Source organism: Ovis aries, chromosome 18, assembly GCF_016772045.2.
Source record: "Ovis aries strain OAR_USU_Benz2616 breed Rambouillet chromosome 18, ARS-UI_Ramb_v3.0, whole genome shotgun sequence".
NCBI lineage: Eukaryota > Metazoa > Chordata > Mammalia > Artiodactyla > Bovidae > Ovis > Ovis aries.
This window is the reverse complement of record NC_056071.1, coordinates 56,495,965-56,510,426: the sequence shown is the minus strand read 5'-3', so window position 1 is coordinate 56,510,426 and position 14,462 is coordinate 56,495,965. Positions and strand designations below refer to the sequence as shown.

The 14,462-nt window shown below is 42.6% G+C and overlaps 1 long non-coding RNA gene across 1 annotated transcript; it reads right to left on the bottom strand.

Annotated features, from left to right (window-relative positions):
- Positions 1-2,815: 2,815 nt before the first annotated feature.
- On the bottom strand, positions 2,816-13,019 carry LOC121817119 (uncharacterized). Its single transcript, XR_006056885.2, has 2 exons — positions 12,859-13,019; positions 2,816-3,157 (listed from the first exon to the last, which is right to left on the bottom strand). It is a non-coding gene; the product is annotated as an uncharacterized LOC121817119 (long non-coding RNA).
- Between the last annotated feature and the right edge of the window lie 1,443 nt (positions 13,020-14,462).

Here is a 14,462-nt window from a genome sequence, read left to right as displayed (position 1 = left end):
AAGTCTCTTTTCATTGCCCCAAACAACCTGTGTCTCAATTTATTGACCCGTCATGTGGCAAGTAATATGAGCTTAGACTCCAAACAGGTGCAGTGTTGGTGGGCAGTTGGAGGAAAGTACAGATATAATGCCATTAAGAGACCTGTGGTCAAGGACAGAAATGAGCACGTTCCAGTGCCCTTCAACATACCTGTACAGTTCATCTCACTGAGAGCTGGAATTTATTATCCCTCCCTGAAGCCGGGCTGGCCTTCTGGAGGAAAACGAACACAGAGACCTAATGGAGGAGTCAGTTCTTTTTTCCCAGACAAGGTTCAGGAATGAGCCCAGCTAAGATTCCAAAGCCAGCCTGCTGCTGACTGCAGGTGTAGGAGGGAGCCCAGCTGAGACCAGGAAAGCCACATGCCTAAACTCCTGAATTGATGCTTCTAAACTGCTGCATTGGAGAAGACTCTTGAGAGTCCCTTGGACTGCAAAGAGATCCAACCAGTCCATCCTAAAGGAGATCAGTCCTGGGTGTTCACTGGAAGGACTAATGTTGAAGCTGAAACTCCAATACTTTGGCCACCTGATGTGAAGAGCTGACTCATTTGAAAAGACCCTGATGCTGAGAAAGATTGAGGTCAGGAGGAGAAGGGGACGACAGAGGATGAGATGGTTGGATGGCATCACTGACTCGATGGACACGGGTTTGGGTGGACTCCAGGAGTTGGTGATGGACAGGGAGGCCTGGTGTGCTGCGGTCCATGGGGTCGCAGAGTCGGACATGACTGAGTGACTGAACTGAAAACTACTGACCCAGTGAATCACAGACTAAATAAATATTTAGGGCAGGGGGCATTTGTTACCCACCAATAACTAACTGATAACATGAAACAATGTGTGTAATCCATTGAGAGATTCAAGCTTTATGACGTGGAGGACAGAGAAGGCAGACATTAATTGTAATTGTAGTTATCTGGGAAGACTGCTTGGAGTAGGTGTTGCTTTATTTAAGGCCTATGTAGTTGTAAGTCATAGAATCTTGGTTATAACAGGCTCCCAGTTCAAGGGAATTTACTGGCTTGCCGAACTGAACAATAAAAAGGTCATTTGGCTTCAGGCCAAGTGTGAATTAGCAGCTCAACACTGAATCCAAGGGGCTGTTTTCTCCTATCCCTCCTCTTTGTGTTACCCAATGAAAGATCGTGTGCCCAAGGCACAGTGAGCTTAAACAAACCAAAATGGAGTTTGGGGATTATGGCAGGACCATGCAAGGGGAATGGGTGGCTCGTGCCCAGAAAAACCCAAACTCCTCATAGGGTTTCAGCAAAGCAGTTCTAAAAGCCAGGTGAGCGAAGACATCCCTGAGCATGTGATTGGCTCTTGTACAGTTCTCAGATTGGTTTATGGTGAGGTAATAGGGCAGTTAACATTATCAGTCCTTAGGTACCAGTAGGTCTATGGGCTACATGTGCGTGGTCATCAAGTAATTAATCTCTTCCATTTGGTGGTGGATTTCAGCAGCTGAAAACCTCAGGAAATATGCACGAGATATTATTGTGTACTTCAGAGAGGAACTTCTGTTGTTGTTTGGTCATTAACCACGTCCAATTCTTTGGACATGAACTGTAGCCCACCAGTCTCCTCTGTCCATGGGATTTCCCAGGCAAGAATACTGGAGGGGGTTGCCACTTCCTTCTTCAGGGGATCTTCTTGACTCAGGGGTCGAACCAGCCTCTCCTGCACTGGGAGGTGGATTATTCGCCATGAGCCACCAGGGAAGCATTCGGAGAGGGAGAGGGGCTATGGGGGTGGGCTCTGTCCCTGGGAGGCCCCATAGAGTCCTGCTGGGTTACGTCTGCTTTCTGAGGTATCAGCTCCATCCTTTAGCTGCCACACTCCTGGTTTAATAGAGGCCTGTTTGCATGCTCTGGAGGTTATCTGCTTCTTTATTCTGGCCTTCCCCCTAAAAGGTATTTTTTCATGAACCTTCTGCTGATAAGCAAGGAAACTTCCTTCCCAAATATCTCTGGTAAATGTTCCTGTAATATCCTAAACGGAATCATCTCTTTATTCCTAAACGAGTTACTTTAGCCCAAAGGATGGGATATGACGATTGGTTTCACTCATTCTGGGCTCACATTTGGAGGCTGGCAGGAGCGCTCAGGCCTCTGACAAGCCCAGGGTCAGGGCAGGGGCTCTAGTACCTGAAAGAGAAGTAAGTTCCTGTTTCAAAGAGAACAGGAACGCAGGACACTTGTGTGGCCAAAGACGGTGGCTGTGCCCTACAGACAAGACGCGGCTTTTCCTCTGTCAAAGGGCCGGTCCTTGTGGGGAAACTGGAGCAGCCTCCTCACCAGGCTTGTGTGTCTGTCTCTGCCTTTTTAAATACTCCCTACCTCTTCAGTGAATAGGGAAGAGCGTTATGGATTGGAAGGTAGGCCATCAGCAGAATTCTGTCTTTTTATTTTATGTCTATTTTTAATCATCTTTATTGGAGTGCAGTTGTTTTAGTCCAGCTCTTTGCAACCCCATGGACTGCAGCGCGCCAGGCTTCCCTGTTCATCACCAACTCCAGGAACTTGCTCAAATTCATGGCCATCAAGCTGGTGGTAGTTTCTGCTGCACAGAAAATGAATCAGCTGTACATACACATACATCTCCTTCCTCTCGGACTTCCCTCCCGCTTAGGTCACCACAGAGCGTTAAGTGGAGCTCTCTGTGTCATACAGTCGGTTTTCATTAGTTATCTATTTTATACATAGTATCAGTGTTACCCAGTCCAAGCTTGTTTTGCTCACCTGGGACAGGTCAATAAATTGGAGATGAGGTGTTGAGGCAAGGAATACAATTTTATTCTGAAAGCTAGCAGACCTAGGAAATGGCAGACTAATGTCTCAAAATAGTCATCAAATGGGTCTGGATGCCAGTGTTTTTACAGAACATAGAGGTGGGGGGCAAGGTGAGGATATAAAATGAAAAGGCCATTAATCTTGCAAATATCTCCTGGAATGACCAGTTTGGGGGAGGGCACATGCTAATTTATTCTTTCTTTCAGCTATTCTTTCACAGGTGGACAGGGTCTTGTTGTCTTCCTGACCAAAGGCACTTAGGTTTTATGTTCAGGCAGAAGAGCAGGGTCTCCTGCGGCAGGACATTGAGTATGGACACTATCCTGTCAGTGAACAGAAGCAATGGGAAGCAAAAGTTAAAGAGACGGAGACCACAGATACAAGATTTTATTCTTCCCTGTAACATCAATAGTGTATATGTGTCAATCTCAACATCCCAATGCCTCTACCACCCTCTTGTCTTTTCACTTTAAATTTTACAAAATGGGATTGCATTGCTTGCTAATGAAAATTGACATTTTACTGCAAATGAATGATCAAAGTTGCAGCATTTTGATAATGGGGGAGGCTGTGCATGTGGCTGGGGGCAAGGGATATAGGAGAAACCTCTGTTATGAACCTCAGTTTTGTTCAGAACCTAAAATAGCTCTAGGAAATAAGGTCTATTAAAAGTTACCTAGAAAAAACTGCTGAAAGATGGCGGAGGAATAGGACGGGAAGATCACGTTCTCCCTCACAAATTCCTCAAAAGAACATTTCAACGCTGAGCAAAATCCACAAAACAACTTCTGTAGGCTGGCAGAGGACATCAGGCAACCAGAAAAGCAGACCATTGTCTTCAAAAACAGGTAGGAAAAAATATAAAAGACGAAAAAGGAGACAAAGGAGGTGGGGAGGAGCTCCGTCCCGGGAAGGGAAGCCCGTCCCGGGAAGGGAATTTTAAGAAAAGAGGTTTCCAAACACCAGGAAACACTCTCCCTGCCGAGTCTGTGGCGAGCCTTGGAAACACAGAGGGCAACATAACAGGAAGGAAAAATAGATAAATAATTAAAACCAAGAGATTACAAGCCCACCAGTAACTCCCCCAGCGGAAAAGCAGCACAGACGCCTGCATCCGCCATTGGGAAGTGGGGGCAGGGCAGGGACGCGCGGGAGGCGCGGGCTGCAGAGCTTTGCAAGAATCAGGCAGGAACGCCCCACGCGCAACCAGAACGAACTAACTTGGGCTAGCAAACCAGACTGTGGGATAGCTACCACGTGAAAAGCTCGAACATAAGACCCCGCCAGGACCGAGCACAGAACAAAGGACGGAATGGAAAAAGCCGGCTGCAGACCATCCCCCGCCGGGGACAGGCAGCCAGAGCTGTAAGGACTGGAAAGGGGCAATTGCAGACCCGGAGAGACTTTACTTACCTAACTGCAAGCAGGCTCCTTTGCTAAGACTTCTGGGGGTGCTGGACAGTCACAGTCTGCCTCACGGGGTGCGCCAGCGGTCCACCCAGAAAGCTGAGCGGCAGCTGCGGAAAAGGTGACAAGCCGCGGCGATCGCGCTCGCCAAACTCCTGAGCTACTCGGACCTGGGAAGGGCACAAAGCACAGTCCCAGCCGCATTTGTGCCTCTGAGGGCTGCCTGAGGGCCGAACCTGAGCGGCTTGGACCGGGGAAGTGCACGCAGCCCAGGGCCGGCCCCAGACGGTTCCCGGCTGAGCATTGTAGAGCCGGAGCGGTTTGTGCGCCGCAAGAAAGGACAGGTCAAGCGGGGCAGAGATACTGTGTACACACGACAGTGCTATTTGTTTGCAGCATCCCACCTCCCCACAGCGCGACTGAACTAGTGAGCCTAAAAAACCAGCAAACAGAAGAAGTTAAACAGAGGGAACCACCTTGGAAGTGAGCCCACATGGCCCATAACATCAGAGAAGAGCCAGATATATTTTTAATTTTTTAATATTTTTAAAATCATTCTTTTTTTTTTGCTTTTTTCTCTTTTTTCTTTTTTTTTTCCGAGTTTTTTTTAATTGTTAAGTCTTCTATTTCTCCTCTAATTTTTATTTCTATAACCTAGTATTACTATTTTTTTAAAAAAAGACTTTTTTTTTTTTAAGGCAAACACCATATATACTCTTTGGATGGTTGTTGGTGTTTTGTTTTGTTTTGTTTTGTTCTTTGTTTGTTTTTTAATAATTCTTTTTTTTCTTTCTTCCTTTTTCCTTCTGCTTTTCTTTAATATTGTATCTTTGAAAATCCAACCTCTACTCCAGATTTTTAATCTTTGCTCTTAGGCTTTTGTTGTCAATTTTGTACATTTAAAAACCCAAACTTCACTACCCAAGTTTACCTGAGAGCAAGATTACTGGCTTGACCACTCTCTCCTCCTCTGGACTCTCCTTTTTCTCCACCAGGTGGCCTCTGTCTCTTTTCTCCCCCATCTCTTCTCTATCCAACTCTGTGAATCTCTGGATGTTCCAGACGGTGGAGAACACCTAAGGAACTGGTTACTGGCAGGATTTGTCTCCCTCCTACTCATTCCTCTCTCTTCTCCTCCTGGTCACCTCTGTCTACTTCCTCCCTCTCCTCTTCCCCGTATAACTCTGTAAATACCTCTGAGCGGTCCAGACTATAGAGCGCACATAAGGAAGTGACTACTGGCTAGCTTGCTCTCTCCTCTCTTGATCTCACCGCATCTCATTCCAGTTACCTCTAACTACCCCTCCATCTTCTCTTCTCCTTGTAACTCAGTGAACCTCTCTGAGTGTCCCTCAATGTGGAGAAACTTTTCATCTTTAACCTAGATGTTTTATCATCGGTGCTGTATAGATGGAGAAGTCTAGAGGCTACTGTAAAAATAAAACTGAAAACCAGAAGCAGGAAGCTTAAACCCAAAGCCTGAAAACATTAGAGAACTCTTGAATTCAGGGAACATTAAGCAATAGGAGCTCATCAAATGCCTTCATACCTACACCGAAACCAAGCTCCACCCAAGGGCCAACAAGTTCCAAAACAAGACATACCACGCAAATTCTCCAGCAACACAGGAACACTCCCCTGAGCCTCAATATACAGGCAGCTCAAAATTATCCCAAAACCTTTGATGTCTCATAACCCATTACGGGTCACTCCACTGCACTCCAGAGAGAAGAAACCCAGCTCCACCCACCAAAACTCCAACACAAGCCTCCCTAACCAGGAAACCTTGACAAGCCACTGATAGAACCCCACCCAAAGTGAGGAAGCTCCATAATAAAGAGAACTCCACAAATTATCAGAATATAAAAAGGCCACCCCAAACGCAGCAATATAACCAAGATGAAGAGACAGAGGAATACTCAGCAGGTAAAGGAACAGGAGAGTTGCCCACCAAACCAAACAAAAGAGGAAGAAATAGGGAATCTACCGGAGAAGGAATTCTGAATATTGATAGTGAAAATTATTCAAAATCTTGAAATCAAAATGGAAACACAGATAAATAACCTAGAGACAAGGATTGAGAAGATGCAAGAAAGGTTTAACAAGGACCTAGAAGAAATAAAAAAGAGTCAAAATATAATGAATAACGCAATAAATGAGATCAGAAACACTCTGGAGGCAACAAATAGTAGAATAACGGAGGCAGAAGATAGGATTAGTGAAATAGAAGATAGAATGGTAGAAATAAATGAATCAGAGAGGAAACAAGAAAAACGAATTAAAAGAAACGAGGACAATCTCAGAGACCTCCAGGACAATATGAAACGCTCCAACATTCGAATTATAGGAATCCCAGAAGAAGAAGACAGAAAGAAAGATCATGAGAAAATCCTTGAGGAGATAATAGTTGAAAATTTCCCTAAAATGGGAAGGAAATAATCACCCAAGTCCAAGAAACACAGAGAGTCCCAAATAGGATAAACCCAAGGCGAAACACCCCAAGACACATATTAATCAAATTAACAAAGATCAAACACAAAGAACAAATATTAAAAGCAGCAAGGGAAAACAACAAATAACACACAAGGGGATTCCCATAAGGATAACAGCTGATCTGTCAATAGAAACTCTTCAGGCCAGGAGGGAATGGCAAGACATACTTAAAGTGATGAAAGACAATAACCTATAGCCCAGATTACTGTACCCAGCAAGGATCTCATTCAAATACGAAGGAGAAATCAAAAGCTTTACAAACAAGCAAAAGCTGAGAGAATTCAGCACCACCAAACCAGCTCTCCAACAAATTCTAAAGGATATCCTCTAGACAGGAAACACGATAAGGGTGTATAAACCCGAACCCAAAACAATAAAGTAAATGGCAACGGGATCATACTTATCAATAATTACCTTAAACGTAAATAGGTTGAACGCCCCAACCAAAAGACAAAGACTGGCCGAATGGATACAAAACAAGACCCTCTATATGCTGCTTACAAGAGACCCACCTCAAAACAAGGGACACATACAGACTGAAAGTGAAGGGCTGGAAAAAGATATACCATGCGAATAGAGACCAAAAGAAAGCAGGAGTGGCAATACTCATATCCGATAAAATAGACTTTAAAACAAAGGCTGTGAAAAGAGACAAAGAAGGCCACTACATAATGATCAAAGGAACAATCCAAGAAGAAGATATAACAATTATAAATATATATGCACCCAATATAGGAGCACCACAATATGTAAGACAAATGCTAACAAGTATGAAAGGGGAAATCAACAATAACACAATAATAGTGGGAGACTTTAATACCCCACTCACACCTATGGACAGATCAACTAAACAGAAAATTAACAAAGAAACGCAAACTTTAAATGATACATTAGATCAGTTAGACCTAATTGATATCTATAGGACATTTCACCCCAAAACAATGAATTTCACCTTTTTTTCAAGTGCTCATGGAACCTTCTCCAGGATAGATCACATCCTGGGCCATAAATCTAAACTTGATAAATTCAAAAAAATCGAAATCATTCCAAGCATCTTTTCTGACCATAATGCATTAAGATTAGCTCTCAATTACAGGAGAAAAACTACTAAAAATTCCAACATATAGAGGTTGAACAACACACTTCTGAATAACCAACAAATCACAGAAGAAATCAAAAAAGAACTCAAAATATGCATAGAAACTAATGAAAATGAAAACACAACAACCCAAAACCTGTGGGACACTATAAAAGCAGTGCTAAGAGGAAAGTTCATAGCAATACAGGCATACCTCAAGAAACAAGAAAAAAGTCAAATAAAAACCTAACTCTACAACTAAAGCAACTAGAAAAGGAAGAGTTGGAGAACCCCAGAGTTAGTAGAAGGAAAGAAATCTTAAAAATTAGGGCAGAAATAAATGCAAAAGAAACAAAAGAGACCATAGCAAAAATCAACAAAGCCAAAAGCTGGTTCTTTGAAAGGATAAATAAAATTGACAAACCATTAGCCAGACTCATCAAGAAGCAAAGAGAGAAAAATCAAATCAATAAAATTAGAAATGAAAATGGAGAGATCACAACAGACAACACAGAAATACAAAGGATCATAAGAGACTACTATCAGCAGTTGTATGCCAATAAAATGGACAACGTGGAAGAAATGGACAAATTCTTAGAAAAGTACAAATTTCCAAAACTGAACCAGGAAGAAATAGAAAATCTTAACAGACCCATCACAAGCGCGGAAATTGAAACTGTAATCAGAAATCTTCCAGCAAACAAAAGCCCAGGTCCAGACGGCTTCACAGCTGAATTCTACCAAAAATTTCAAGAAGAGCTAACACCTATCCTCCTCAAACTCTTCCAGAAAATTTCAGAGGAAGGTAAACTTCCAAACTCATTCTATGAGGCCACCATCACCCTAATACCAAAACCTGACAAAGATGTCACCAAAAAAGAAAACTACAGGCCAATATCTCTGATGAACATAGATGCAAAACTCCTCAACAAAATTCTAGCAATCAGAATCCAACAACACATTAAAAGATCATACACCATGACCAAGTGGGCTTTATCCCAGGGATGCAAGGATTCTTCAATATCCGCAAATCAATCAATGTAATTCACCACATTAACAAATTGAAAAATAAAAACCATATGATTATCTCAATAGATGCAGAGAAGGCCTTTGACAAAATTCAACATCCATTTATGATAAAAACTCTCCAGAAAGCAGGAATAGAAGGAACATACCTCAACATAATAAAAGCTATATATGACAAACCCACAGCAAACATTATCCTCAATGGTGAAAAATTGAAAGCATTTCCCCTAAAGTCAGGAACAAGACAAGGGTGTCCACTTTCACCGCTACTATTCAACATAGTTCTGGAAGTTTTGGCCACAGCAATCAGAGCAGAAAAAGAAATAAAAGGAATCCAAACTGGAAAGAAGAAGTAAAACTCTCACTGTTTGCAGATGACATGATCCTCTACATGGAAAACCCTAAAGACTCCACCAGAAAATTACTAGAGCTAATCAATGAATATAGTAAAGTTGCAGGATATAAAATCAACACACAGAAATCCCTTGCATTCCTATACACGAATAATGAGAAAGTAGAAAAGAAATTAAGGAAACAATTCCATTCACCATTGCAACGAAAGAATAAAATACTTAGGAATATATCTACCTAAAGAAACTAAAGACCTATATATAGAAAACTATAAAACACTGATGAAAGAAATCCGGGGGACACTAATAGATGGAGAAATATACCATGTTCACGGATTGGAAGAATCAATATAGTGAAAATGAGTATACTACCCAAAGCAATTTACAAATTCAATGCAATCCCTATCAAGCTACCAGCCACATTTTCACAGAACTAGAACAAATAATTTCAAGATTTGTATGGAAATACAAAAACCTCGAATAGCCAAAGCAATCTTGAGAAAGAAGAATGGAACTGGAGGAATCAACTTGCCTGACTTCAGGCTCTACTACAAAGCCACAGTCATCAAGACAGTATGGTACTGGCACAAAGACAGACATATAGATCAATGGAACAAAATAGAAAGCCCAGAGATAAATCCACACACATATGGACACCTTATCTTTGACAAAGGAGGCAAGAATATACAATGGAGTAAAGACAATCTCTTTAACAAGTGGTGCTGGGAAAACTGGTCAACCACTTGTAAAAGAATGAAACTAGATCACTTCCTAACACCGCACACAAAAATAAACTCAAAATGGATTAAAGATCTAAATGTAAGATCAGAAACTATAAAACTCCTAGAGGAGAACATAGGCAAAACACTCTCAGACATAAATCACAGCAGGATCCTCTATGATCCACCTCCCAGAATTCTGGAAATAAAAGCAAAAATAAACAAATGGGATCTAATTAAAATTAAAAGCTTCTGCACAACAAAGGAAAATATAAGCAAGGTGAAAAGACAGCCTTCTGAATGGGAGAAAATAATAGCAAATGAAGCAACTGACAAACAACTAATCTCAAAAATATACAAGCAACTTATGCAGCTCAATTCCAGAAAAATAAACGACCCAATCAAAAAATGGGCCAAAGAAATAAATAGACATTTCTCCAAAGAAGACATACAGATGGCTAACAAACACATGAAAAGATGCTCAACATCACTCATTATTAGAGAAATGCAAATCAAAACCACAATGAGGTACCACTTCACACCAGTCAGAATGGCTGCGATCCAAAAATCTGCAAGCAATAAATGCTGGAGAGGGTGTGGAGAAAGGAACCTCCTACACTGTTGGTGGGAATGCAAACTAGTACAGCCACTTTGGAGAACAGTGGAGATTCCTTAAAAATTGCAAATAGAACTACCTTATGACCCAGCAATCCCACTTCTGGGCATACACCGAGAAACCAGAATTGAAAGAGACACATGTACCCCAATGTTCATCGCATCACTGTTTATAATAGCCAGGACATGGAAACAACCTAGATGTCCATCAGCAGATGAATGGATAAGAAAGCTGTGGTACATATACACAATGGAGTATCACTCAGCCATTAAAAAGAATTCATTTGAATCAGTTCTGATGAGATGGATGAAACTGGAGCCGAATATACAGAGTGAAGTAAGCCAGAAAGAAAAACACCAATACAGTATACTAACACATATATATGGAATTTAGGAAGATGGCAATGACGACCCTGTATGCAAGACAGGAAAGAGACACAGATGTGTATAACGGACTTTTGGACTCAGAGGAGAGGGAGAGGGTGGGATGATTTGGGAGAATGACATTCTAACATGTATACTATCATGTGAAATGAATCGCCAGTCTATGTCTGACACAGGATGTAGCATGCTTGGGGCTGGTGCATGGGGATGACCCAGAAAGATGTTATGGGGAGGGAGGTGGAGGGGGGTTCATGTTTGGGAAAGCATGTAAGAATTAAAGATTTTAAAATTTAAAAATAAAAACTAAAAAAAAAAAAGTTACCTAGTAAAAATTCACCTAATAATATATTCATTCTAATAATAAATTCACACCTGAGAAATATTAATCATTGATAAATGCATTCTGCTCTTGACAATCTAAATGACTCCAGACTAGGCTAAAGTTAATTTGGATCCAACAACCATCCTCTTGAATTATCGCTGTTCCTGACTCCTGTTTCCAGAAATAAGTGCTGCTGCAATTGATAAGTACTTTCAATGCCCTTTTAAAGTGACTTCTGGGACTTCCCTGGTGGTCTAGGGGTTAATTCTCCCTGCTTCCACTGCAGAGGGAGCAGGTTCATTTTCTGGTTAGGGAACAGATCCTGCTTGCAGCAAGGTGTGACCAAAAAAAAAATTTTTTAAGTAAATATAAAGCAACTTCTCTCGATGGAGGATAGGTAGATAAGTAGAAGGACCAGAGATAGACAACTTCAGAGAAAATATTTAATGTAATTCTCTTATATGCCTTTTCACTGATAGAGTTTTGTTTTGCCTCACACATATTGTTGTGCAGCTGGCCTTTTCCTGTTCTCCAGGTCTTTCCTGTTATTTTTAGCTGCTGCTTGGCATTCCATGATAATCATATACCATGTCATATTTACCCTTTTATCTATTTTACCAATACTTGTGTAGCTGGATCTTAAAAAAAAAAAAAAAACACTTTCCTGCTTCAGAAGAATCTCAACAGAAACTTCAAAGCTGAAAGCAGTGGGAGACAGGGACCCCCCACTTCTGAGAGAGCTGCTGGCCCTGCCTCTTTGGGCTAACAATTCTGTGACTATCAGCCCTTGGTACCCATATCCAGTCTGTCTAAGGGAGGGCTTGGGATTCATTGGAAAAGATGCTTTAAAAAGAAGTGCTTACATGTTACAATGCCATTCTCCCAAAAAAGAGAAAAAATTAAAAAAATAAAAAATAAAAAGAAGTCCTTCAACCACGGTGTGCTGAGTGCTGTGACACAGGGCTTAACAAGTCAGAGCCATCATCCTTGTGGAGCTTTAATGGGGGCCTGGAGCATGCCTGAGCTTTTTTTGGTCCTGTTCTTGGAGCCCCTGGGATAGGCAGTGTAAGAACATTTGAGACCTGTGATTGTTAGGTCCATCCAGGGCTGATCGTCCACAGTGAGTGGGCAGTGGAGGAGAGATTGAGCTATTGGATTTGGCTGTATGAGGAAGGTTTCATGTTCCTGAGGGTCACACAGAGGCTTGGAGAGGCGATGGGGCATGAGCCGTCTTCAAAAGACTCAGCCAAGAGGGTGCTCACCTCGGTATGGAGACCCAGGAAGAAATGGATGCAGCAGGGGCAGGAGGCAGGGAAAGAAAAAGGATCCAGAGAATTCAGGTAAAGAACACAACGAGAGGGCCCCATGCAGAGTCAGCCAAGACTCATCAGCTCGTCTGTGAAATGCGGATAGTAGCATCTCTTCACGGGGTGGTTGTGAAGATGAAAATGCTTAATACCTGAATGCACAGTGCTCGGCCCAGAATAAGAGTCTGGCCCAGAAGTGTCCCTTTGTAGGAGCACTCTGCTGATGCTGTGTCAATCTGTCTTTGACACCCTCTGGTGGGAGACATTCAAACTCCCAGCTGTTTGTAGGCTTTTGGACCCTGCTGCCCGCTGGGTTCACTTACCCACAAGGTCCTTGACAAGGGGAAGCTTCCCTGGGCCGGATATCTCCGCCTCTGTTCTCCACCACTGCCCTCCAGCCGTGCACCTGTCCCGGGCTCCCCTCCACCTCCGGGTGGTGCTGGCAACAGTTCTCTTCCAGCTCTGCCTGTCTGGTTCCACATTTGGTCCACGGGAAATTGTAAGGAGCTCTAAAGGGGCAGCTCGCCCCACCCACCCACCTTCAGACTAGTCCCCTTCCTTTCTCAGGAAGGACTGCTCACCAGTTTCCTGCCTTTAGCCTTTGTAGACCCAAGTAAGATACGTGTCGTTGCTTCCCTCAGATTTCAAGGGAGTCTCATCAAGCTTTCCAAGGGGGTCCCACTGAGGTCCAGCCGGGAGAACCACTTGCCCTCCTGTCACCCTTGGGACTTGGAGGAAAGCACTGGCCACCAAGCCTCTCTAGTTCTCTCTTTCTCCTTCTCCCTTTCCTCTCCAATCTCAACTCCTTACTCATTATACTACTTCTTTGAAAACTAGTTTTCTCATTTCTTAGCATAGTGTTCCAGCAGAAGTTACAAAGTCAAGGCTCTTGGCACGTGATTGACACAGTCCCTGTCTTTGAACCCCAACTGAAACAGCAATGAACATTCAATCAATTCCAAGAAAATTATGCATTTAATATTCATATGTGTTAAAAATATAAATCCATGCATGGCAATCCGAGCATGTGTGCTCAGTGTCCGACTTTTTGACCCCCATGGACTGTAGCCCCCCAGGCTCCTCTGTCCATGGAATCTTCCATGCCAGGGACCAGCCTCAGCAGAGTCCAGGGATAACCTCAGGATGGATGATGCTGGCGAATGAATGAATGACATGGGGAGACCAAGCTTCAGTATGCGAGCCCCTAACTTTATTTTCAAAAGGAACTTTTATGCCTTGACTTGTACATAGAGGGAAATGAAAGATGCAAGGTCATACAGAGTCAGCCCAAACACTCCAGCAGTTTTGCCCTTATCGAACTCAGGATTGTTTTCTGCATACCTTTCCCATAAACAATGTTGTGTACATTATCTTCTGGCCTTGGAGGCCTGTGGATATTTTATGACCCTCTTTTGATAAAGGCTGCTCAACCAGAAAACTTATTTTTCCCTGAAGTGTTTTTTCTTTATATTTCTAATCTATGTCAGCCTCAGAAAGTATTAAACAGAGTTCCATTCTCACGGAGCAAAGGTGCAGTGAGTTACAACAAAGAAAGAACCAATTAGCTCAAAGGTCTGATGTGGTTAATTCCAAGGCTACTACTTGTATTTCTTACATTCCAACTATGTTAACTAATGCACTCCCAGGTGCACAATGGATAAGGGATATGGGAACTTGGCAGCAAGCGTTGGCTCAACAGTGAAATCCTACACCAACACTATTCTAATAGTTTTTAACGCTTCGAAAGGCTCTATATTTTTAGAATGTTTTAGGCTTCCCGTGCCTCTCACAGTTGGGGGCTGTGAACAATCACATGCATAGCTGCAAGAGTCTGGATAAACCTGCCAAGCAAGCTCAAGAGCCCTCAGAGGGGTTTGAATTAAAACACTCCTATCATGTCCAGGAGACTTATTAACTAAAGCCCTAA